At 39.2% G+C, this 24429-nt stretch overlaps 1 protein-coding gene and 1 long non-coding RNA gene across 11 annotated transcripts in view; one reads left to right on the top strand and one right to left on the bottom strand.

Annotated features, from left to right (window-relative positions):
• LOC145504408 (BEN domain-containing protein 5) overlaps positions 1-24429 on the bottom strand; it is a 1377102-nt gene that overhangs the window by 661194 nt on the left and 691479 nt on the right. The window lies entirely within an intron of this gene.
• LOC145504410 (uncharacterized) overlaps positions 1-24429 on the top strand; it is a 90950-nt gene that overhangs the window by 12997 nt on the left and 53524 nt on the right. Inside the window, exons 4-5 of the long non-coding RNA XR_014052191.1 lie at positions 6108-6153; positions 6289-6427. This is a non-coding gene — a long non-coding RNA (uncharacterized LOC145504410). The remainder of the gene's footprint in view (positions 1-6107; positions 6154-6288; positions 6428-24429) is intronic.

The raw sequence follows: 24429 nt of genomic DNA, 5'->3' as shown, positions 1-24429 counted from the left end.
ACATTTGTTTAACCTTTATAATAAGTTTAAGAAGTAGTGTTATTATTCCCACTTTAAAAAAGTTAAAGTACACCTGTTCCCTATTTCAAGGTTAAAGTGATTCAGTATGTTATAGACAGTACTCTGTCTGAGTTACTTCAGACTTTCTCTCTTATCCACTATATTATCACCACTGAATTGACCAAAACCTTCCTCGTCTTGGTGGAGTAGGTAATGAAATGAGAATATTGCCTTTCTCTATTCCTCTTTCCATCTCTCCCCATTTTTACCCTCCCCTCTCCTTCCCTTCTTTTCTCCCTTCCCTTCCTTCCTCAAACATCCTCTTGAATGTCTGCTCTGTGTTAGTCACTGTTCTGGGTGGACCTTGGGTTTCAGAAATGAAAGAAAAGTGAAAGTGAAAATCGCTCAGTCATATTCGACCCTTTGCGACCCCATGGACTGTATAGCCCATGGAATTCTCTAGACCAGAATACTGGAATTGGTGGTCTTTTCCTTCTCCAGGGGATCTTCCCAACCCAAGTCTCCCGCATTGAGGGCAGATTCTTTACCAGCTGAGCCACAAGGGAAGCCCAAGAATACTGGAGTGGGTAGCTTATTCCTTCTCCAGCAGATCTTCCCCACCCAGGAATCAAACTGGGGTCTTCTGCATTGTAGGCAGATTCTTTACCAACTGAGCTATGAGAGAAGCCCTTTCAGAGATGAATCAGAACCAATTTCTCTTCTTGAAGGACCTCAGGTCAAGCCCATTAAGTCAATCAGCTTCCAGGTCCTGGGACAGATTAACAGGAGAATGCAAAAGGAGATAATCCTCTGGATTGCATCAAGAACATCAGAAAGGCTATTAACCAAAGGCCACCTAGAGCTGCTTCCCACACATTTCTAAGGCTGGGTCTTTAGAAGAAGAGTATTTGGAAAGGATGGGAGGAGGGGGTATAAATTTTATGTACAAATCACCAAATTAATGCTGTTTTTGTTAACTAGACTTATGTGAGACTTGAGGGTAAGTACACCTGTTCTCTATTTCAAATATTCCCTGGAGATCTGAGAGATGAGCAATATGCTGATCTGGCCACATGCCAAGAAGCTATCTGGGCCAATGAGTGTAAAATTTCACTCATATGGGGTTTAAAAAATAAATATTAATATCATTCAGGGCAGAAAGAATCGTAAATTCTACCTACAGACTTAAAAAAATGTCCCTGTACCTCTCTAGATCATAGTGTCAATCACACTGCTCTGTGCCTGCCTCCAAGTCAGGATGGGGAGATCCATTGAAGACTTTTGTTGTGTTCAGTTGGTAAGTTGTGTCTGACTCTTTGTGACCCCAAGGACTGCAGCACACCAGGCTCCCCAGCTCTTCCCGGGTGGCTCAGTGATAAAAACTCAGCCTGGTAGCAGGAATCTTGAGAGACATGACTTCAATCCCTGGGTTGAGAAGATACCCCAGAGGAGGAAATGGCAACCCACTCCAGTGCTCTTGCCTGGATAATCCCAAGGACAGAGGAGACTGGTGAACTATCCATGAGGTCACAAAGAGTCAGACACAACTGAACGATTGAGTATGCACATTGAAGACTAGAAATTTTTTCTGTCCCCATCCCTAGCATATAGCACAGTGCCTGGTATATTATAGTTGTTCAATGAATGCTTGAAATAGGACAGATGAAAAGGGGAATGTGGGGAAGAAGTGATGGGGGTGACTTGGATGAGACAATGGAGTCATAGAATATTATGGGAAGTTCAGGAGTTTGACCCTGCATCCTCTGGTACAAGGTTCAGATTTAAGAAGATACACATTACTTGCTTACAGCTGCCTCATGATGCCTTAATCAACAGAATCTTGGGCTGACCTAGGGGAGCATTTTTGATCTCTCCTGTGCATTAGGAGTCTCAGGCCTGCCATCCTCCTTGTTGGAGATTGTCACTGAGAGAGGAGAGGTGAAGACAAGGCTCTACTTGAAATTCAACTAGTACTGCATTAAGAACGATGCACATGAAAAATTGATCACGACACTGGACCCAGGCAAATATTATTAATAATGCAGTATTTAAACGCATAATATATCCCCCTTAATGATGAAAAGAAACTCAAAGTCACAGCAAATAAAAGTCATTTCAATGAGACCAAAAGGAAGAGAAATAATTTCTCTGTGTGGATCACTCCACAATATCTTCCCTTATACCACCATCTTATACCACCGTCTATCAGAATGAGTAGATTGTCTATCAAGAGATGGAGCAGAGCCCTTCTTAATTGGAATATTTCAAACCACTGCCTAGCAGAACCCAGCAATACTAACCTTTCCCTCAATTTCATCTATAAAATGGAGATGAGTTCAGTCAATTCAGTCACTTAGTCATGTCCGACTCTTTGCGACCCCATGAACTGCAGCACACCAGGCTTCTCTGTCCATCATCAACTCCCAGAGCTGCTCAAACTTATGTCCATTGAGTCGGTGATGCCACCCAACCATCACATCCTCTGTCATCCCCTTCTCCTCCTGCCTTCAATCTTTCCCAGCATCAGGGTCTTTTCCAGGGAGTCAGTTCTTCACATCAGGTGGCCAAAGTATTGGAGCTTCAGTTTTAGCATCAGTCAGAACTGATTTCCTTTAGGATTGACTGGTTTGATCTCCTTGCAGTCCAAAGGACTCTCAAGAGTCTTCTCCAACTCTCACATCCATACATGACTACTTGAAAAACCATAGCTTTGACTACTATAAGGACCTTTGTTGGCAGAGTGATGTGTATGCTTTTTAATATACTATCTAGGTTTGTCATAGCTTTTCTTCCAAGGAGCAGGCATCCATGGAATTTCATGGCTGAAGTCACTGTCTGCAGTGATTTTGGAGCACAAGAAAATAAAATCTGTCACTGTTTCTACTTTTTCCCCATATATTTGTCATGAAGTGATGGGACTCGATGCCATGATCTTAATTTTTTGACTGTTGAGTTTTAAGCCATCTTTTTCACTCTCCTCGTCCACCTCCATCAAGAGGCTCTTTTAATCTATCTGACAGAAATTGAAGTTACATAGAGAACTAATGCATTTTCAAAGATTTTATATATATATATTCCAAGGCAAAACGGAAATCATATTATATACTTTCAGCATATGACCTGAGCACAACCTCCCTCTGAATCATTGATCTCATCCACCTCTAACAGCATCTAAGCTTTAGGCTTCTGCCATGATACTGTGACACCAATAAGCAGATAAGAAGCAGCAGTGGAAAAAACACTAGTCTAGGATCTGAGTTTTAGTCTCATGTCCAGTAGTAACTCACTCCCTCTTTCTGGGCCTTGGTTTCCATCTGCAGTATTAGCGGGCTTTTAGATGATCTTCCAGTCACCAAATTGTAACTCTGAATATTTTCAATAATGTAGGTAGGACAAATTACTAGAAGCATGACATTTGGGATATTCTAATACCCTGGGCTCAAATGCAGCTCCTCTACATACTTGTAGGTAGACCTTGGTTAAGGTACTTAACCCCTCTATGTGTTAGTTGCTCAATTGTGTCTGACTCTTCAGACCCCATAGACTGTAGCCTGCCAGGCTCCTCTGCCCATGGAAAATTCTCCAGGCAAGAATACTGGAGTAGGTAGCCTTTCCCTTCTCCAGGGGATCTTCCCAACCCAGGGATTGAACCCAGGTCTCCTGCAGTGCGGGCAGATTCTTAACTGTCTGAGCCACCAGGGAAGTCCAACTTAACCCCTCTAACTCCCAAATCAATGGGTGATAAAAGGAGACAATATGGTTCCACCCTTCAGGATTATTTTAAGTACTAAGTAATCCTAGACAACATTCCTAATAGGGGAAGATGTGGAAAGCATGTCCAGTTCCATTTAATTTCAAAGACCTTGCCCTTTCCATTGCAACAGTAGAATATACCAACATAAACAAACATCTACAAAGCCAGGCAAAGTATAGCAGAAGCACAAGCATTCTGCTATTGATTGACAGAGGTAAGAGGGACTGGTCTGTCTATGGGTGAAAGCAGCAAGTTGTTTCATCAAGGAAAGAGTTCTGGAGTCAAAGGCCAGGGATTTAAAACACTTAACCTCTCAGGATCTCAGTTTCTTCTCCTATAAAATATGGACAGCAATAGTACTTGCTTTACAGAATTAAGAGTATAGATGAAGTAATGTATATAAGCACTTAGCACAGTGTCCAGGACATAATAAAAGCTCAATAAATGATAGCTATTGCTATTATTATAGTGGTGTCTTTTAATGACATGAAATTAAAGAGTATTCTTATAAATAATCAAAACATTCTATAATAATCTAAACAGCCCACAAGATGCTACCAACCATAAAAGAATCAGAAACCCAGAATAGCATTTTTCCGTTGGCTTTCCAACTTCTTTGTGGCAAAAGAAAAACTCTGGAAATTACACATTTTGGCCTTCAACCAGGCTCTATTCTCAGAGGTATTATTTACATTTCAGATTTATTATTGTCTTCTATGGTGCTGACATGAAATAACCTTCTATTCTCTTCCATGTTAAAAGAGTACAGTGTTTCTTGGGTCAATAAATAATTCAGGGCTATATTAATATTTTAAGAAGAATAAGCAATATATTTTAGACCCTAGAAAAACTATGAGGATTGAAATTAGTTATTTGCAGCTGAAAACTTAATTGAACCAACATATTGATTGTTTTTTCTTCCAGGTTTTATTGCCCACACAATGAAGAGGAGTGCCTGCTTCTATTCCAAATGCAGCATACTTAATTATATCTGCTGGATTTTGTTTTCATAAAAACTCAAAAGCATCCACCCATGAACTTAAATGCTTTTGCTCATCTGATGCTAAACATAGAACCACTCCTCTTTCCTTACAACAGTGCACTCTTCTTCATACGTTCTTTAAGGATAATGGATGCCATTTTTCCATAAATACCAGATTTCTGAGTTAGCACTTATAACCTAGCTAAAGGAGGAGAAAAGAAATATAATTTATTTTTACCTACTATGTCTCAGATCTTATGTATGTATGATCTTATTTAATCCTTAAAATAACTCATCGGTGTAGATAATATCTTCTCCTTTTCTAGATGAAGAAACAGAGTTTCAAAGAGGTTGAGTAACTTGTCAAGGTCACTCAAAAACTGCATCCAACCTAAAAACCAAGTTCTTTCCTCCACACCAAGCTGCTTCATAGTACTAACAATGATAAAAAATAGCTCAGAAGTATTGAATATTTACAGTGTGCCGGGCACTGTTTAAAGATGTTTATATGCATTAATTAATTATTCTAAAAATCCTCTGAGATAATAGCTATTTTTATCCCATTCTGCAGTTCAGGAAAATAAAGCTTAGAGAGATGAAGATGGGCTTTCCCAATTTCCCTGATATTAAGTGGAAGAGCCAGGATTTGAAATCACATAGTCTGACTTCTAGGGTCCTATCTTTTAATACTCCTTGATACCAAAATCCAGAAAAACAGGGAAGTGGGCCTCCATCAGTAGGTAGATAAAATAAGACCAAGGGGGCCATCTTCTTAGCTCCATATGAGACATTAAACAGAATTCTAGTAAAAACAAGTTACTATGACAGGGAACTCACAGATAAGTTGGCAGTGTTAACAATGCCCATTTCTGGATATGGTTTGGAACCTTTGCTGCAAACATGACCTTCCTGGGTGATCTGTCAAACTTGACCTGCCCATCAAAGGAGGTGTTAGCCAGGGCCCTCTTTCCTATACTGTGGTTATACTCTAATTTTCCTCAAATTGTAGCCACATAGAGTATTTCCTCTGCATCTTCAATAACAGCTCCAGAATGAAAAAGAAGGTGCCCAGAGTCAGGTAAATGGTCACATAAAATGCTCTTCATTTTACAAAGTAGATCAGTTCCTAACATGGTAATTGGGCTGAATTTAAAAGAACAATTGGATATAAATCTTATTTTTGGTAGAGTTACATAAATGTAAGAAAAATTTCATGCACTTTAGGATGTGTAGACACACACACATCCACACAGGCACACCATTCCTGGTCTTCTCATAGTCCCTCAGTACCCATAAGTACTTAGTACGGTTGTCGCATTCTGGATCTAGAAGCATGCACTTTGTAAGACAGACAAATCCATCTACTTACAGATGGGTTGACTTGGCTCAAGTGTGAGGAATCTCCATCAACAGAAATGTGAGTACCTACTAAATGTCAGGCCCTCAGCTCAGTCTCTGATTCTTATTTGTTACCTCAGTAGCTTCAACAATTTGAAATCAGTCTGGTCATGGGCTTCTAGATTGCATTATTTTCTTTTACTCATACCATCAGGGTAACAGTCGCCTATCCTGACATTTAGGTTCATTCCAGCTGAGCTATTTCAAATCCTGAAAGCTGATGCTGTGAAAGTGCTGCACTCAATATGCCAGCAACATTGGAAAACTCAGCAGTGGCCACAGGACTGGAAAAGGTAAGTTTTCATTCCAATACCAAAGAAAGGCAATGCCAAAGAATGCTCAAACTACTGCACAATTGCAGTCATCTCACACGCTAGTAGAGTAATGCTTAAAATTCTCCAAGCCAGGCTTCAGCAATACGTGAACCGTGAACTTCCATGTGTTCAAGCTGGTTTTAGAAAAGGCAGAGGAACCAGAGATCAACTTGCCAACATCCGATGGATCATCGAAAAAGCAAGATAGTTCCAGAAAAAACATCTATTTCTGTTTTATTGACTATGCCAAAGCCTTTGACTGTGTGGATCACAATGCTGCTGCTGTTGCTTCTAAGTAGCTTTAGTCGTGTCTGACTCTGTGCGACCCCATAGACGGCAGCCCACCAGGCTCTGCCATCCTTGGGATTCTCCAGGCAAGAACACTGGAGTGGGTTGCCATTTCCTTCTCCAATGCATGAAAGTGAAAAGTGAAAGGGAAGTTGCTCAGTCGTGTCCGACTCCTAGCGACCCCATAGACTGCAGCCTGCCAGGCTCCTCTGTCCATGGGATTCTCCAGGCAAGAGTACTGGAGTGGGCTGCCATTGCCTTCTCCGGTGGATCATAATAAACTGTGGCAAATACTGAAAGAGATGGAAATACCAGACCACCTGACCTGCCTCCTGAGAAACCTGTATGCAGGTCAAGAAGCAACAATTAGAACTGGACATGGAACAACAGACTGCTTCCAAATAGGAAAAGGAGTACATCAGGGCTGTATATTGTCACCCTGCTTATTTAACTTATATGCAGAGTACATCATGAGAAATGCTGGGCTGGAGGAAGCACAAGCTGGAATTAAGATTGCCAGGAGAAATATCAATAACCTCAGATATGCAGATGGCACCACCCTTATGGCAGAAAGTGAAAAAGAACTAAAGAGCCTCTTGATGAAAGTGGAAGAGGAGAGTGAAAAAGTTGGCTTAAAGCTCAACATTCAGAAAACTAAGATCATGGCATCCGGTCCCATCACTTCATGGCAGATAGATGGGGAAACAGTGGAAACAGTAGCTGACTTTATTTTTCTGGGCTCCAAAATCACTGCAGATGGTGATTGAAGCCATGAAATTAAAAGACGCTTACTCCTTGGAAGGAAAGTTATGACCAATCTAGACAGCATGTTGAAAAGCAGAGACATTATTTTGTCAACAAAAGTCCATCTAGTCAAGGCTATGGTTTTACTAGTAGTCATGTATGGATGTGAGAATAGGAGTATAAAGAAAGCTGAGCACCGAAGAATTGATGCTTTTGAAATGTGGTGTTAGAGAAGACTCTTGAGAGTCCCTTGGACTGCAAGGAGATCCAACCAGTCCATCCTAAAGGAAATCAGTCCTGAATATTCTTGAAGGACTAAAGCTGAAGCTGAAACTCCAATACTTTGGCCACCTGATGAGAAGAGCTGACTCATCTGAAAAGACCTTGATGCTGGGAAAGATTGAGGGCAGGAGGAGAAGGGGACGACAGAGGATGAGATGGTTGGATGGCATCACCGACTCAATGGACATGGGTTCGGGTGGACTCCAGGAGTTGGTGATGGGCAGGGAGGCCTGGCGTGCTGTGGTTCATGGGTTCTCAAAGAGTCGGACAGGACTAAGCGACTGAACTGAACTGAACTGACCACAATCATGCCTGGACAACAGATACAAAACTCTGAACCCCTGATACTAAAAGCTTTGAGAAAGGGTTACTAAATGTAAGTGACAAGTTTCCTTAGATTTGAGTAATAAAATAGTGTACAAGCTATATACTGCTCTGTGACAAATTGGTCTAAAACATATTAGCTTATAACAGCAAATATTTATCATCTCTCACACTTTCCTAGAGTCAGGAATCTGGGAGTGGCTTAGTAGGATTGTTTTTGTTCAGGATCTCTCATGAGGTTTCAGTTAAGCTGTCAGCCAAGGTTGCAATCATCTAAAACCTGACTGATCCTGGAAGATCCACTTCCAAAGCTCATTTGCATGGCTATTGCCTGAAGGCTTCAATTCCTCACCACAAGGCCTCTTTGCAAAGTTTTCCTGACAAGGCAGCTGGCTTTATCCAGAGCAAAAAATCCAATGGAGAGAGAGAAGGATAGCAAGGGAGAGGAAGAGAGAGAATCAAGATAGAACCTGCAGCATCATTTATAACCTTGTCTCAAAAGTATTATCATACATACTAGCCCTGGTGCAATGTGAGAGGGACCTACACAAGGGGGTAGGTTGAGGATCATTGAGAGCCATTTTGAGGGCTGTTTACTATCAAATGTGAACAATATAATCAATAGAAGATAATTGAAAGATTATTTTTCAACCTTTAGCCTAAGATCCTTTGGAACACAGAATCAAATAAAAGAATTAATTTACGTTAGTTGGTTGTTGAATGAATTTAGTTTAAGTCAGAGCTAACTACACTTGGGCTTTTCAGTTTCTTGAGACTTTCTTAGGTTTGAAAGATCAGCCCCTCTCAACTTCCTATAGATGAGGCCATCACAAATAACCCCCTCCCCCTGCTGCCATGAACCAAATGAGCCGGAACAATATGTTTCCTTCTCAATGCCACCAGCAACTGTTGAGTATCCACTACATGCCTGGCACTTGGAATACACTATTTTTTTTCTTTTTTTTTTACAGCCACCTGTCAATAGGGCTTTTAGGTCATGGTTTGCAGACAGCAAAATTGAAGCTCAGAGAGATAAAGTGACTTGCCCAGAAAATTTGTGGCAAAGTTTTAAACACAAATCTAAAAAAAATTCCAAGGAGGGGAGGTTTTAAAGGAATGTTTTTAGAAAATCCATGGTGCCTCCACTGAAATGAGGTGAAAAAATATATATATATTTTTTTGAGTTTTCAGATGTCATGGTAAATTGTTAGCTCCTATTTCTTTCAAATTATTCTCTTTGATCAACATTATATGATGAGGTGTGAAGGCAAAGGAATGAGACATTTAAAGTTGTATGATACTCATCAGGAATGTTTCACATCCTTTTTCTGTCTTAGCATTTCTCAGCTATTCACAATAAACGTACAGAAATTTGTACACTGTGTTGCTCCCCTGAAGAACTACAAAAAGCATCTTGGTTCTATAGCATTAAAATTGACTTGGATGTTAACTGTTTGAAGCTTGAAGCAAGACATGAGCCAGTTTTGATAATGGTGTGGTATTCCCTCTCTCCCATGAGGCTTCTGATATTCCCATGGAGAAATCAGCTGCGTATTGGCCATCTTCACCAGAATCTCTTGACTGGCATCTCTGTCTTCTGACCACTCACATCAGATCACTGACTCCCTTTATTGAACTATACCTCTTTTTCACATGTTCTTTGTAGTTAATTCTATCATTAAATCACCTTTTTCAACTCTTTCCACCAACCTGATACAAGCCACTGTCCTCTCTCCCCTCAGCTACTAATGATCTTTTCTGCCTCTTGTCATGAAATCTCTAATTTATTATAAACCTAGCAATCAGAATTCTCTTTTTCAGGATAGACACAATCATGTGAATCCCCTGCTTAAAACCCTTCCATGGCTTCCTATCATATTTAGAACAAAATCTAAACTCCTTTCCATGGTCTTCAAGGCTCTGTATAATCTGAATATTGCCTACTTCTTCAGGTTAATCTCATTCACTTTTCTTTCTTTCTTTCTTTTTTTTTTGCCTACTGGTTCACTTCAATTATTCAGGTATTCTATGCCCTTTCCTATCTTAGAGTCTTGACAAATTCTGTTTCCTTTATGCATAATGCTCTTCTGACTCTATGACAGGCTTCTCACCCATCAGGTCTCAGATAAAATGTTGTATTCCTTGGAAAGGTAGTCTCAGTCCACTTTCTTTAAAGTAGGTCTCCTATTTCCCTCTACCTGGGATCTTGTTTAGTTCCCTCTTAGCTCATGTCACGCTCTATATTCTTTTATTTATAGAGGCCTAGAACATAGTGGTAATAAATACAGAGTCTGAGGGCAGACTGCTGCTGTTGCTGCTAAGTCGCGTTAGTCGTGTCTGACTCTGTGCGGCCCCATAGACGGCAGCCCACCAGGCTTCGCCATCCCTAGGATTCTCCAGGCAAGAACACTGGAGTGGGTTGCCATTGCCTTCTCCGCTGGGGGAATACTGCCTGGATTTAATTCCTAGTTCTGCTATCTGACTGTGGTCCTAGGGCAGTTGTTTAACTCCTTATGCCTGAGTTTCTTCATCAGTCCTAGTACTTATTTTACTGGGCTGTTATGATGATTAAACATAAAGTGCTAAGAACATGATCTAGCATATAGTAAACTCTCAATATTTGTTATCTATTATATATATATCTTTTTCTTTCTATCATAATACACGCTCTATGAGAGCAAGGGCCATTGCTGGTCTTGTTCACAATTATGTCCTTAGTTTCTGGTATGTTGGAGGCCTTCAGTGCTTTCTTGTTGAGTATAGCATGAAGTATGTTACCAGTATCAACAAGAAATAATGGATTTTACAACCAGATTTACTTGGATTTAAATCCTGTTTCTTCTACACTCTGTGCTGAGACTATATCATTAATTGTTCTCTCCTTATCATGACCAACACCTATAAAATGCCCCTTACTATGCCCCTTATTGGCACTGAACTACTACAAAATTTGTTGTTAACTTTTGTTCTCATATGACAATAACACATAATATTTATGAGCATAGATGGATTCTAGAGTCAGACTGCCTAAGTTAGTAATAGGATTCCACCATTGATTAATTTGGAAAGATACTTAGCCTCTCTTATGGTTCTTAGATTTCCCTGATTTTAAAATGAAGGTAAAAATAGTACTTATTTCATAGGGTCATTTTGGTAATTCAATGAATTAATACATGATAAGTTCACAGAAGAGTTCCTGATATGTAGTAAACTCAATATGTTTTAGTTCCTTGACACTCAGAGCATGATTCTTAAACCAGCAGCATTGGTAATAACCTTGAATCCTATTGGAAATGCAGTATCTTGGGTCTCACCACCAAACTACTGAATCAGAATCTGTATTTTAATAATATCTCCAGGTAATCCACATGTGGATTAAAGATTGAAAAATGCTGATTTAGCTGACATCATCATCACTGCTACCAGCACTTCCTGATCTTCTGATCTCTGTCTCTTGAATTAATACCTACATACTCTCTATGGCTTCCCAGGTGGCTCAGAGGTAAAGAATTTGCTTGCGAATGCAGGAGAAGCAGGAGACGTGGGTTTGATCCCTGGGTCAGGAAGATCCTCCGGAACTTACTCCAAAATTCTTGCCTGGAAAACTCCATGGACAGAGGAGCCTGGCGGGCTACAGTCCATGGGGTCACAAAGAATCAGACACGACTGAGTGACTGAGCTTGCACACATATTCTATACCTCCCTTTGCCTGGCCCTTTATGACTGGACATTCCTTTGGTTGGTCTACTTGACTTTTTGATTCAACATCTTACCCAAGACTCTATCACACAATTTTCCCTTTTAGTTCCCCATACAGCAGTATGTCTACAGAGAAGTGACATACTACACTACTTCAGCTACAGCTTCAACTGTTCACTGTTCACTGCTTAGAGCTTAGCAGTTCCTCCCAGGATTCTGCTTCTTGGGAAAGAGCCATCTGAAAACCACTAAGTCATTGTGTCGCATTGCGAAAATTTGCTTTTGACCCTCTGAGCCTCATTTTCCTATCTGTAAAATGAAGATAAAATTACCCAGCTAGTCAACAAGTATCTTGAGTAGCTATTCAATATATTTGAGCCTAATTTTTTCTTATTTGGGCAATAGAGGTAATGATAACTTAGAGGATTTTATGAACATGGAGACAATATATGTTAAGCACTTAGCATTATGGTCAATACACTGTATGCAATCAATAAACACTGGTTACTATATTAATGAGTACTATAAATACAATAATGATGACTATTTTTATGGCATAACTCACTTTTTCCTGATGTCCCTGAAAATTACTCTCTCCAGCATTTGACATTCCCTCCTAAATTTATTTATTTCTGGAAATACTTTAAAGGAATATCACATATTTGTATGTATAAATCTAGAGTATATATGAGTCACATGACATAGTCATTCTCAATAAATGTTTGATACATGAGTAAATGAGAAAATGAATGAATGTTTCATATTTGCTAAAAATCAAGTGTGATATTTCCTTGTTCTCAGTTGTGAGAGCAAAAATAAATCTTTCAACTTAGCATTCATATTTTTCTTCAAGTTTCCTTCAGGTTGATCTTTCATGAATGTTCAAACAGATCTACTATTCTAGCCAAACCAATGTAATAGAATTATTCTTTGAACTGTGAATTCTTTGAACTTTGAATTCTTAAATTCTTTGAATTTAAGATTTGAAACGTTTGATATGAATTTGAATCATGATTCCTTCATCTACTACCTGTGAGATCTAATGTTGGTCCCCTAACCTATCTGAGTTTTTATTTTCTCCTTTGCGAAATAACTAGTCCTCAATATTGGGAGATTTCAGTGAGATGATACAGCTAAAAACTGATAACACAGCAACTGACACAAAATAGGCAATCAATAACTAAGAGTTGCTTTGCTCTTTTGCTTGATACACCCTTTTGGAAAGTGATCCAGTAATATATATCAATATTCAGGAAGTCCATTTCTAGAAATTCTCCTCAGGAGATGACCAACATGAAGACAAATATTTATGCATAGTTATATTTTTATCATGTCTGCATTTCTAATGTAGCCCCTCAGCAACTAACAAATTGACCCTCTCATAGCAAGCATTCATTCAGGGTAATTCGCTGAGCTATTACATTGTGTGCCTTGTCATCACCCTAACTTCTGGAGAAAGGTTTTTTCACATAGGCTTTCATTTTGTCATTCAACATGTGTAAGGCAGAGTGAAAGAGAATAAAGAGGTGAAGAAAACACTTTCCCCTCTCATTAAAATGTGGTAAATATCCACTTTATTGAGTCATCATTCTTCTCCAAATTCAACAAACTCTTACTCATTCCTTCAGTCAGTTCAGTCGCTCAGTCGTGTCTGACTCTTTGCAACCCCATGGACTGCAGCATGCCAGGCCTCCCTGTCCATCACCAACTCCTAGAGTTTACTCAAACTCATGTTCATTGAGTTGGTGATGCCATCCAACCATTGCATCCTCTGTAGTCCCCTTCTCCTCCTGCCTTCAATCTTTTCCAGCATCAGGGTCTTTTCAAATGAGTAATTCTTTGTATCAGGTGGCCAAAGTATTGGAGTTTCAGTATCACTCCTTCCAATGAATATTCAGGACTGATTTCTTTAGGATGGACTGGTTGGATCTCCTTGCAGTCCAAGGGACTCTCAAGAGTCTTCTCCAACACCACAGTTCAAAAGAATCAATCTTTTGGCACTCAGCTTTCCTTATACTACAACTCTTACATCCATACACGACTACTGGAAAAACCATAGCTTTGACTAGACGGACCTTTGTTGGTAAAGTAATGTCTCTGCTTTTTAATGTGCTGTCTAGGTTGGTCATAACTTTTCTTCCAAGGAGTAAGCATATTTTTATTTCACAGCTGCAATCACCATCTGCAGTGATTTTGGAACCCAGAAAAATAAAGTCAGCCACTGTTTCCCCATATATTTGTCATAAAGTGATGGGACCAGATGCCTTAATCTTAGTTTTCTGAATGTTGAGCTTTAAGCCAACTTTCTCACTCTACTCTTTCACTTTCGTCAAGAGTCTCTTTAGTTCTTCTTCGCTTTCTGCCATAAGGGTGGTGTCACCTGCATATCTGAGGTTATTGATATTTCTCACAGAAATCTTGATTCCAGCTTGTGCTTCTTCCAGCCCAGCATTTCTCATGATGTACTCTGCATATAAGTTAAATTAACAGGGAGACAATATACAGCCTTGACATATTCCTTTTCCTATTTGGAATCAGTCAGTTGTTCCATGTCCAGTTCTAACTGTTGCTTCTTGACCTGCATACAGATTTCTCAAGAGGCAGGTCAAGTGGTCTGGTATTCCCATCTCTTTCAGAATTTTCCACAGTTGATTGTGATCCACACAGTCAAAGGCTTTGGCATAGTCAATAAAGCAGAAATAGATGTTTTTCTGGAACTACCTTGCTTTTTTGATGATCCAGTAGATGTTGGCAATTTGATCACTTGTTCTGCTGCCTTTTCTAAAACCAGCTTGAACATCTGGAAGTTCACAGTTCATGTATTGCTGAAGCCTGGCTTGGAAAATTTTGAGCATTACTTTACTAGCATGTGAGATGAGTGCAAGTGTGCAGTAGATTGAGCATTCTTTGGCATTGTCTTCCTTTGGGATTGGAACGAAAACCAACCTTTTCCAGTCTTGTGGGCACTGCTGAATTTTCCAATGTGGCTGGCATATTGAGTGCAGCAGTTTCACAGCATCATCTTTCAGGATTTGAAGTAGATCAACTGGAATTCCATCACTTCCACTAGCTTTGTTTGTAGTGATGCTTTCTAAGGCCCACTTGACTTTGCATTCCTGGTTGTCTGACTCTAGGTGAGTGATCACACCATTGTGATTATCTGAGTCATGAAGATCTGGGTCATTAAGAACAATATAGTTCTTCTGTGTATTCTTGCCACCTCTTCTTAACATCTTCTGCTTCTTTTAGGTCCATACCATTTCTGTCCTTTATTGAGCCCATCTTTGCATGAAATGTTCCCTTAGTATCTCTGACTTTCTTGAAGAGATCTCTAGTCTTTCCCATTCCATTGTTTTCTTCTATTTCTTTGCATTGATCACTGAGGAAGGCTTTCTTATGTCTCCTTGCTATTCTTTGGAACTCTGCATTCAAATGGGTGTATCTTTTCTTTTCTCCTTTGCCTTTCACCTCTCTTCTTTTCTCAGCTATTTGTACGTCCTCCTCAGACAACCATTGGGCCTTTTTGCATTTCTTTTACTTGGGGATGGTCTTGATCCCTGCCTCCTGTACAATGTCGTGAATCTCTGTCCATAGTTCTTCAGGCACTCTGTCTATAAGATCTTATCCCTTGAATCCATTTGTCACTTCCACTGTATAATCATAAGGGATTTAAATTAGGTCACACCTGAATGGTTTTCCCTACATTCTTCAATTTAAGTCTGAATTTGGCAATATGGAGTTCATGATCATCAGGCACTCTGTCTATCAGATCTAGTCCCTTAAATCTATTTCTCACTTCCACTGTATAGTCGTAAGGGATTTGATTTAGGTCATGCCTGAATGATCTAGTGGTTTTTCCCACTTTCATTTATTTAAGTCTGAGTTTGACAATAAGGAGTTCATGACCTGAGCCACAGTCAGCTCCTGGTCTTGTTTTGATGACTGTACAGAGCTTCTCCATCTTTGGCTGCAAAGAATACAATCAATCTGATTTTGGTATTGACCATCTGTCGATGTCCATGTATAGAGTCTTCTCTTGTGTTGTCGGAAGAGGGTGTTTGCTATGACCAGTGCATTCTCTTGGCAAAACTCTAATAGCCTTTGACCTGATTCATTCTGTACTCCAAGGCCAAGTTTGCCTGTTACTCCAGGTATCTCTTGACTTCCTACTTTTGCATTCCAGTCCCCTATAATGAAAAGGACATCTTTTTTGTGTGTTAGTTCTAGAAGGTCTTGTAGGTCTTCATAGAACTGTTCAACTTCAGCTTCTTCAGTGTTACTGGTTGGGGCATAGACCTAGATTACTGTGATATTGAATGGTTTGCCTTAGAAACAAACAGAGATCATTCTGTCATTTTTGAGATTGCATCCAAGTACTGCATTTTGGACTCTTTTGTTGACTATGATGGATACTCCATTTCTTCTAAGGGATTCCTGCACACAGTAGTAGATATAATGGTCATCTGAGTTAAATTCACCCAGTCCAGTCCATCTTAATTCGCTGATTCCTAAAATGTTGGTGTTGACTCTTGCCATCTCCTATTTGACCAATTCCAATTTGCCTTGTTCCATGGACTCATTCCTTGATCAAATTCAAATGTTACTTAAGCTATGATAGATTCTCTCACCTTCCTAGGAATTAAATCTTTCAGTTTCTTTCCCTTTGCTTCTATAGTATTCTTTTCACACTTACTTTTAGGGCTAACACATCATGTTTTTTTTGTAAACACATCAAAGATATTCACAAATATCTTGTATAATCCATTGAACCATGAGCCCTTCAACTGCAGTGACTTCTCAATCTTGTTCAACTTGTAAAGGACATGGCAAAAAATCAGGTACTCATGTTCTATAAATGTGTATTGAGTAAATGAATAAATACATGGATAAAATCACACATTATAACTGTGATTTAATTCAAAATGTAGGATGTTTACTAAAAAATAAAAAGAAAAGAAAAAAAAAAGCCTTAAACGCGGCTAGAGGAGGAAGAGTATACCAGTTTTGGTAATCAGGAAAGGTTTAATGGAGAAGGTATTGATAGCATTTGATATAGGCCTTAAAATATAAAAAAAAAAAAAAATTTCAATAAAAAGGGAATAATGGACATTCTGGTCTATAGGTCAGCCTGGGCAAAAGCAAAGAGCCTGGAAAGCTGAGTGGGTTCGGTTTGTGCATGTTTGGAGACCTAGGGTACAGTCCAATTTGTGGAGATATAGGAAATAAGACTGTGAAGGTAGGCTAGAGTCATATTTTGTAGGACCTTAAAAGCTGGAGTGAAGGATTTATACTGAATTTTATAGGCTGTGTGACTGTGATAGTGCCAAGGGATACATTTTAGGAGGATAAAATTACTCTGGAATGGTTCTGGGAACATATCTATTGCACCTAGGTGTGGGAGTCGTGTGGGAGTGAGAATGCAGGCACGCCACTGGAGAGACCAATTAGAAGTCCAGAAGAATGGAACTTAGATTAGAGTAGTGGGGTAGAGCCCTGAGCTGGGCCACCGAACGATACATAGAAGTGTACCTCCCAAGGTGTTCAGAGGCAATTCATTAAAGCCTTTATCACCCAGTGGTCCAAGACCGAGAATTTTGTGTTGAGACAAGAAAAAATGAATGAGGCTCAGATTCTGCTTTCAGAGAGCATTTTAGCCCAAGAAAGAGGCAAAGAGGCACACAAGCAACTGAAATCTTAGACAAACGATGATAACTGACAGAGGTATAATCAAAGTGCTCTGGGAGGCCAGGGGTCCAGAGCTCTGATTCTGATGACATGCTTGTAACCTTTTCTTTCTAGGACGGCTTTGTTCTGTATTCATGTTCAAGTCTGCTACGCAATAAACGTATACTTTTGGAATGTCACTTAACATTCCTGGAATTCATTTTGTCACCTGATACCTACTAATAGGCTAATCAAAATAATGTCTGTTTGCTTAAATTCTGGAATATCATCTATTCTAATATCATCATCTTCTATCTCCAGTCACTGTGATCTGCTCACCTGTGGGACACCTACAGGTTTCACCTTCTCCCTGCACATTTGATTATTCAACTGAATATGACTAGGGAGTCTATAGATTTTGAGCGACTAGAGATCTTCTCAGCACATGACGCTTTCTCAGCTCCCCACTGTGTGATAGCTAGCGGCTTCTCAGAACTCTTTACTACTTCTGCCTTACATAAACGATCAGTAGTATGATACTTTTACCTAGCTCCTAAGTGGACAATGTGTAATGTATATTCCTGAAATGTTCCAGTCAACATCATGTACATCGGGCTGGTTCTAAACAGAAAATGTTAACACAGTTAAATGAGGTCAGTGTGGAAGGTAGATGATACTTCAAAAGTTTAGACAGAGGAAAGAATTTCAGGGCATAGAGTACTAACAAGAGCAAAGGTGTTAAGACAGAAATTGACACGGTACACAGATATGACAATAAAGAGACTTTCCAGATTCGGAAAGAAGGTTGTAGTGGAAGTATCAAAGAAGAGAATATTAAGGAAAAAATCACCCACTCAGTGAGAAAATTCAGGGACACAAATTTTACTTTACTTTAACAGACATTTTCTTGGAAGCTGATGAGTGGCTATGGCTAGAAGAATGTAAGTGGAGACCAAATGTCAAATTTGGAGAGTTTTTGTAGAGAATATTCCTACCTCAACTAGGGAACTACCATTAAATCCTGAGCCCCCAAATTGAAAGAGAATTTAATGAATAGCATAGTCTTGATAAGGTGATAAGACAGGAGGTAACTGGTGTAGGAGGAATAAAGGGAAAAGGGAAAGGAGGGAGGGAAAGAAAAAGAGGAAAGGAGGAAGAGGAGGAACATGGGATGGGTGGTGGAAGGAAGGAAGGAAGAAAGGAATGAAAATGCAGGAGAGGGACAAAAGGAGGGAGGGAGGGAGATTAAAAAGAGAGAGGTAGGGAAGGTAGAAAGAGATACACAGTTGAATCATATTCAATACTGGCACATTGAGTATTTGTTGTTGTTGTTCCTCTCAATTCATTACTGTTAATAAACTCTTGAGGTCTATCTACTTGTGAATTTCTGATTGTGTGACCAACCATTGGTAGTCTATGAATGCTTTTAGTCATAAGTAATAAAGAAGGAGGGCCCAACTTGAGGTTTTGGACTCCTTCAAAAAGAGAAACAATAACTAGCTAAAAATGCATCCTAATTGACTGCATCTTGTGAACTTTAAAAGTATCAGAGCAATTTAGCTCTTAAAGAACTGCATAAAATATTTTATCACATCCCTGCCTTGGTAAATTTAATAAACTGTGGTGCCTTCAGGGACCCAGATCCATATGAATTAACTGCCTTCAACTCAGAGCATCAGGGTCTTTATTTTTTGTCAGCTTAATTATGTGTTTAATTTTATTTTTAACATTAAAAAAAATGAGCCACACTAAGAATAGCTTTGATTGTTTAATTAAACAAATGAATATTGTTATATCTGGCATGATCAAAACTCTATAATTTGTCATGTTAATGTTTTATAGGGAGCCAAGAGCTCCAAGGTTGTTCTCAGGGAAGTCAGGCACGCAAAAGTCTACCTGCCTACTTTTCCAGAATAATGTAGTGGTCTAAATTGGTTGTGCAGTTATCTTGATATTAACCTGTGGCTGATTCCACTAGAGTTCCAGTATGCTATTAGGTTCTTTTCTAACTTCTCTGTGCAGAGAAGTCTTTCCATGGCATAGATTGGAGAGTTGAGAGGGATAAAGTGGTATCATTAAGAATAATCTGAGTTCCCATAGGCAAAGCATCAGCCCACGACCACCAGTCCTTTTTACATTCTTTATATATCCTATAAAACTGTTACTCCCGTTTTCAAATAAATCAGCCTCACATCTCCAACCTGGCATTCTATAGGCCCTTCAAGTTCTTTTGAGCTTTCTGATATTGCCCCCTACTTTACAATCACATAAAGGCAGGAGTCCTACTTGCAATACTCAGAATCTTGCATTTACTTGCACTCTGACTTACTGATAATCCTCATGGCTTTTGATTTCATGATTCCCCCACCCCTGCTATTTTGGACAAAGCTTCATTTCTTGTTTCAGAAAAACAAGTCTTTCCAGTATAGCTTGGTGTCCAGACACGATGGGTACCCACACCCACTGTGTGTATTCTGGCTCCTTGTACAGGTTCTGAATGTCTTCCATCCAGCCTTTTCTATACACTAATGTCAAATAGTTTTCCTAATAAGAACTTTGCTTATTTCCTCCCTGCCAAAAATCACACAATGATTTCAGATGGTCTTCAGTATAAGGTATAGATTTCTTAACAAGATACTCAAGATCTTTCAAACTTTAGGCCTAGATCAATATGGATGACTTATTGGACTCCAGCTTCCTACCTCTTTATTTACATGACACAAACAGAACCTCTCATTCTTCCTGAAATGTATTTTATGCTTTCCCTCTTTTGTGCCTTTGTGCACACTTTCCCATATGCCTGATAATTCTTATTTTTAGTTTTCTGTCTAACAAAACATGTGCTCTCTACTAGGAAGCTCATCGTAATTTTATGATTCTATTTTACCTACCACATAATTGAGGTATCAGCTGATCTATGCTGGGCCAATGGTCATATCACCATATCTTTACTAATGGCTAAATAGACTAAGAAATTGTCTATGTTTTGGTCTCTAGAAATGCCCCATTGTTCCTTCCCAAAGGAAAACTATTCACTTAGGCTGAGGCCTAGAAGATGAGAAGGAAAGGCTATGAAAAGAGCATAGCAGGAAAAGAAAGCATTAAGTACGAGGTGGTAAATAAATAAATCACTGTATTCTAGGAATTCCAAGTGCTCTGTATTGTGATGAAACTGAGATTCAGAATAAGAAGAAAAAAATGTGTTTTGAAGAATGCTGGTATATAGAATTATATTAATGATAATCCCTGCTTCATGAGATACAGTTAACTGGGCCTATACTTATTTTATTTCATTCTGTTTATTTGTTTATCTGTAAAATATTTTAGATTTTTACCATTATGACCAGGGTTACATGATCAATCTTGTATCCTGGTACACATTTTAAGAGTTTCTGTTGGATATTTACCTAGAAGTGGAACTGCTTGCTGTTAGGGTATGTAAATGTAAATGTTCACAAGACAATGCCAAATTCCTGTAATCTGGAGGATAGCATTGAAGAAATAGCACAGATAAGAATAGAATGGGAAAGACTAGTGATCTCTTCAAGAAAATTGGAGATGCCAAGGGAATATTTCATGCAAGGATGAGCATCATAAGGGACAGAAATAGTAAGGACCTAATAGAGGCAAAAGAGATTAAGAAGAGGTAGCAAGAATACACAGAACTATACAAAAAAGTCTTAATTACCTGGATAACCACAATGGTATGCTCATTCACCTAGAGAAGATGCTGGAGTGTGAAGTCAAATGAGCCTTAGGAAGCATTACTACAAACAAAGATAGTAGAAGTGATGGAATTCCAACTGAGTTATTTCAAATTCTAAAAGATGATGCTATTAGAGTGCTTCACTCAATATGCCAGCAAATTTGGAAAACACAGCAGTGGCCACAGGACTGGAAAAGATCAGTTTTCATTCCAACCCCAAAGAAGGGCCATGCTAAAGAATGTTCAAACTACTTTACAATTGCACTCATTTCACATGCTAGCAAGGTTATGCTCAAAATCTTTCAAACTAGGCTTCAGCAGTGTGTGAACTGAGAACTTCCAGATGTATAAGCTGGATTTAGAAAAAGCAGAGGAACTAGAGATCAAATTGCCAACATTCACTGGATCATGAAGAAAGCAAAGGAATTCCAGAAAAACATCTAATTCCACTTCATTGGCTATAATAAAGCCTTTAACCTTGTGGATCACAAAAAAATTGTAGAAAGTTCTTAAAGAAATGGGAGTACCAGACCACCTTATCTGCCTCCTGAGAAACCTGTATGCAGGTCAAAAAGTAAAAGTTAGAATTGGACATGGAACAATGGACTGGTTCCAAATTGGGAAAGGAGTACATCAAGACTGTATATGGTCACCCTGCTTATTTAACTTATATACAGAGTACATTATGTGAGATGTTGGGCTAGATAAATCACAAGCTGGAATCAAGATTTCCTGGAGAAATATTAACAACCTCAGATATGCAGATGATACCACTCTAATGGCAGAAAGTAAAGAAGATCTAAAGAGCCTCTTGATGAAGGTGAAAGAGAAAAGTGAAAAAACTGACTTAAAACTTAACATTCAGAAAACTAAGATCATTGTATCTGGTCCCATCACTTCATGGAAAATAGATGGGGGAAAAGTGGAATCAGTAACAGATTTTATTTTCTTGGGCTCCAAAATCACTGCAGACAGTGACTGCAGCCATGAAATTAAAAGACTCTCCTTGGAAGAAAAGTTATGATGAACCTAGAGTGCATATTAAAAAGCAGAGACATAATTTTTCTGACAAAGTTTCATGTAGTCAAATCTATGTTTTTTTCTAACAGTCATCCACAGATGTAAGAGTTGGACCAGAAAGAAGACTGAGTGTGGAAGACTTGATGCTTTTCAATTGTGGTGCTGGAGAAGACACTGGAGAATCCCTTGCACTGCAAGGAGGTCAAATCAGTCACTTTTAAAGGAAATAGTCATTGGAGTATTCATTCATCCAATGCATATTCATTGGAAGGTCTGTTGCTGAAGCTAAAGCTCCAATATTTTGGCCACCTGATGTGAATAGCCAACTCATTGGAAAAGACCCTAATACAGGGAAAGATTGATGACAGAAGAAGAAGAGGGCCACAGAGAGTGAGATATTTAAATAACATCACAGATTCAATGGATATGAATTCATACAGACTCCAGGACATAGTGGACAGAGGACCCTATCCTCTGTTCATGGGTTCACTAAGACTTGGACATGACTTAGCAACTAAACAACAATATCAGATAAGAATAACCAACCAAGTTATCCACGTTCCCAGATTTGTTCAACCAAGGTTTTTCCTTGATGCTGCTGATGACCAAATGAGGAAGATGACCTAGTACCAACTGCATTCTTGGGGTTTATCCTCACTGGAGTGAGGCTTAATGAGCTCCACCACCACTTTCATGTTGGCAGCTGTGTTGCCTTGGCACTCTATCTGTTCATAGAGCTAGGCCCATGTGGTTGCAGTTCTAGATGTTTACCTTTCAGGAATAATCCAACAGAGCCTGGCCTCACATGTTGCGTCATAGAACTCGTGCCTCCTCCACCCAGGGCTTCTCTGTTGTTGCTGAGGTACAAGCAACAATGTGACCTGCTTGGTGCCCACACACTCACACTGGCTCACCTACTCAGGCCCATGAAGCTGCAGGCTACAGGGGGACCAGCATGGAGGGCTGTGGGCTTGTGTACCATCCACCTCCTTAGTGACTCATTCTATATCCGGTGACTCACTCTGCTGATGCATCTGCTGCTACTGTCCTGGAACCTGTTTCCCCAGAAGCCACTAGAGTTTAGATCACACAACCTGAAGTATGACAGAAGTGATGCTCAATAGGGCACATGTTCATTAATGGGAGGGGAAGGAGACTGAGAAACCGAATAGGTTTTATGAAACCGAATAGGTTAGTTGCAAAGCTATTGCCAGCCAAAAACACATCTATGTACGTTTACTTCCTTCTCTGTATAAAATCCCATTTTCTCACTCTTGGTTCTGGGATGGCTTCCCTCATGAAGTAAAAAGCATTATTAACATATAAATTCTTATCTCAGGGAAGCCAGTCAGCATTGTAGACTAGTGAAACCATATAAGAGAAAGTACTGACACAGGGGTCAGTACCACATTTGCAGGGAAGAAAGAAACAGCCCAGTTGCATCAAAACATGTCCCTCTCTTCTAATTCACAGATTGCCTGGCCACCCAAATAGCTCTCTATATTCTTCCCCACGACCCCCTTGATAAGTATAACAACCAAATCATCCCTTGATAAACTGATTACACCAGTCCCTCTCTACTCCTTCAGAGGACCTTGCCTTTTTCTATTTCACTTTTCACAACTTCATCAATTCCAACTCAGATCATTATTGTCATGAGCCACACACCTTTAAAAAAAAATTGCGGTAAGAGTCATATAACAAAATTAGCCATTTTAAAGTGAACTATTCAGTACATTCACAGTATTTTGCAACCACCACCTCTCTTTAGTTCCAGAACATTTTCATCACCCAAAAGGTAAATCTCGTACTCATTAAGCATTCCCCTGGTCACATACTTTTTAATTAATACTTTTTTTTCTGTATCCTCAGTACTCATCTAATAAATTCAGGAAAACACATATCTCTCTGTCTACTCTCAAATCCTTGTTTGATGAGTAAAACAATGTAAATCATTGCTATTAAGTTTAATTAATATAATCTTTTAGTGATGTGAAGACACTAAGCAAGATACCAAGTAAGACAGAAATCTCCTAAGTCTTCTAAATCAACCAGAGAGCAGGACTCAATTAAAATGTATATTTATTTTTGAAGCACCCACAACATATAAGGTTGAAGAAGGATAGTTTAAATTCACATTTATTGAGTAATTCCATCTGCTACTCACAATGTGACTTACTACCTTTTATTCATTGAGTCCTCACACTAAGTCTATACAGCTAGAATTGTATTTTCTTGCTTGGAGGTGAGAAAA

This window comes from Giraffa tippelskirchi, chromosome 5, assembly GCF_054371585.1.
Source record: "Giraffa tippelskirchi isolate mGirTip1 chromosome 5, T2T-mGirTip1v1.2.pri, whole genome shotgun sequence".
Lineage (NCBI taxonomy): Eukaryota > Metazoa > Chordata > Mammalia > Artiodactyla > Giraffidae > Giraffa > Giraffa tippelskirchi.
Note: the sequence above shows the minus strand (reverse complement) of the source record. Positions and strands in the feature narration are given on the sequence as shown.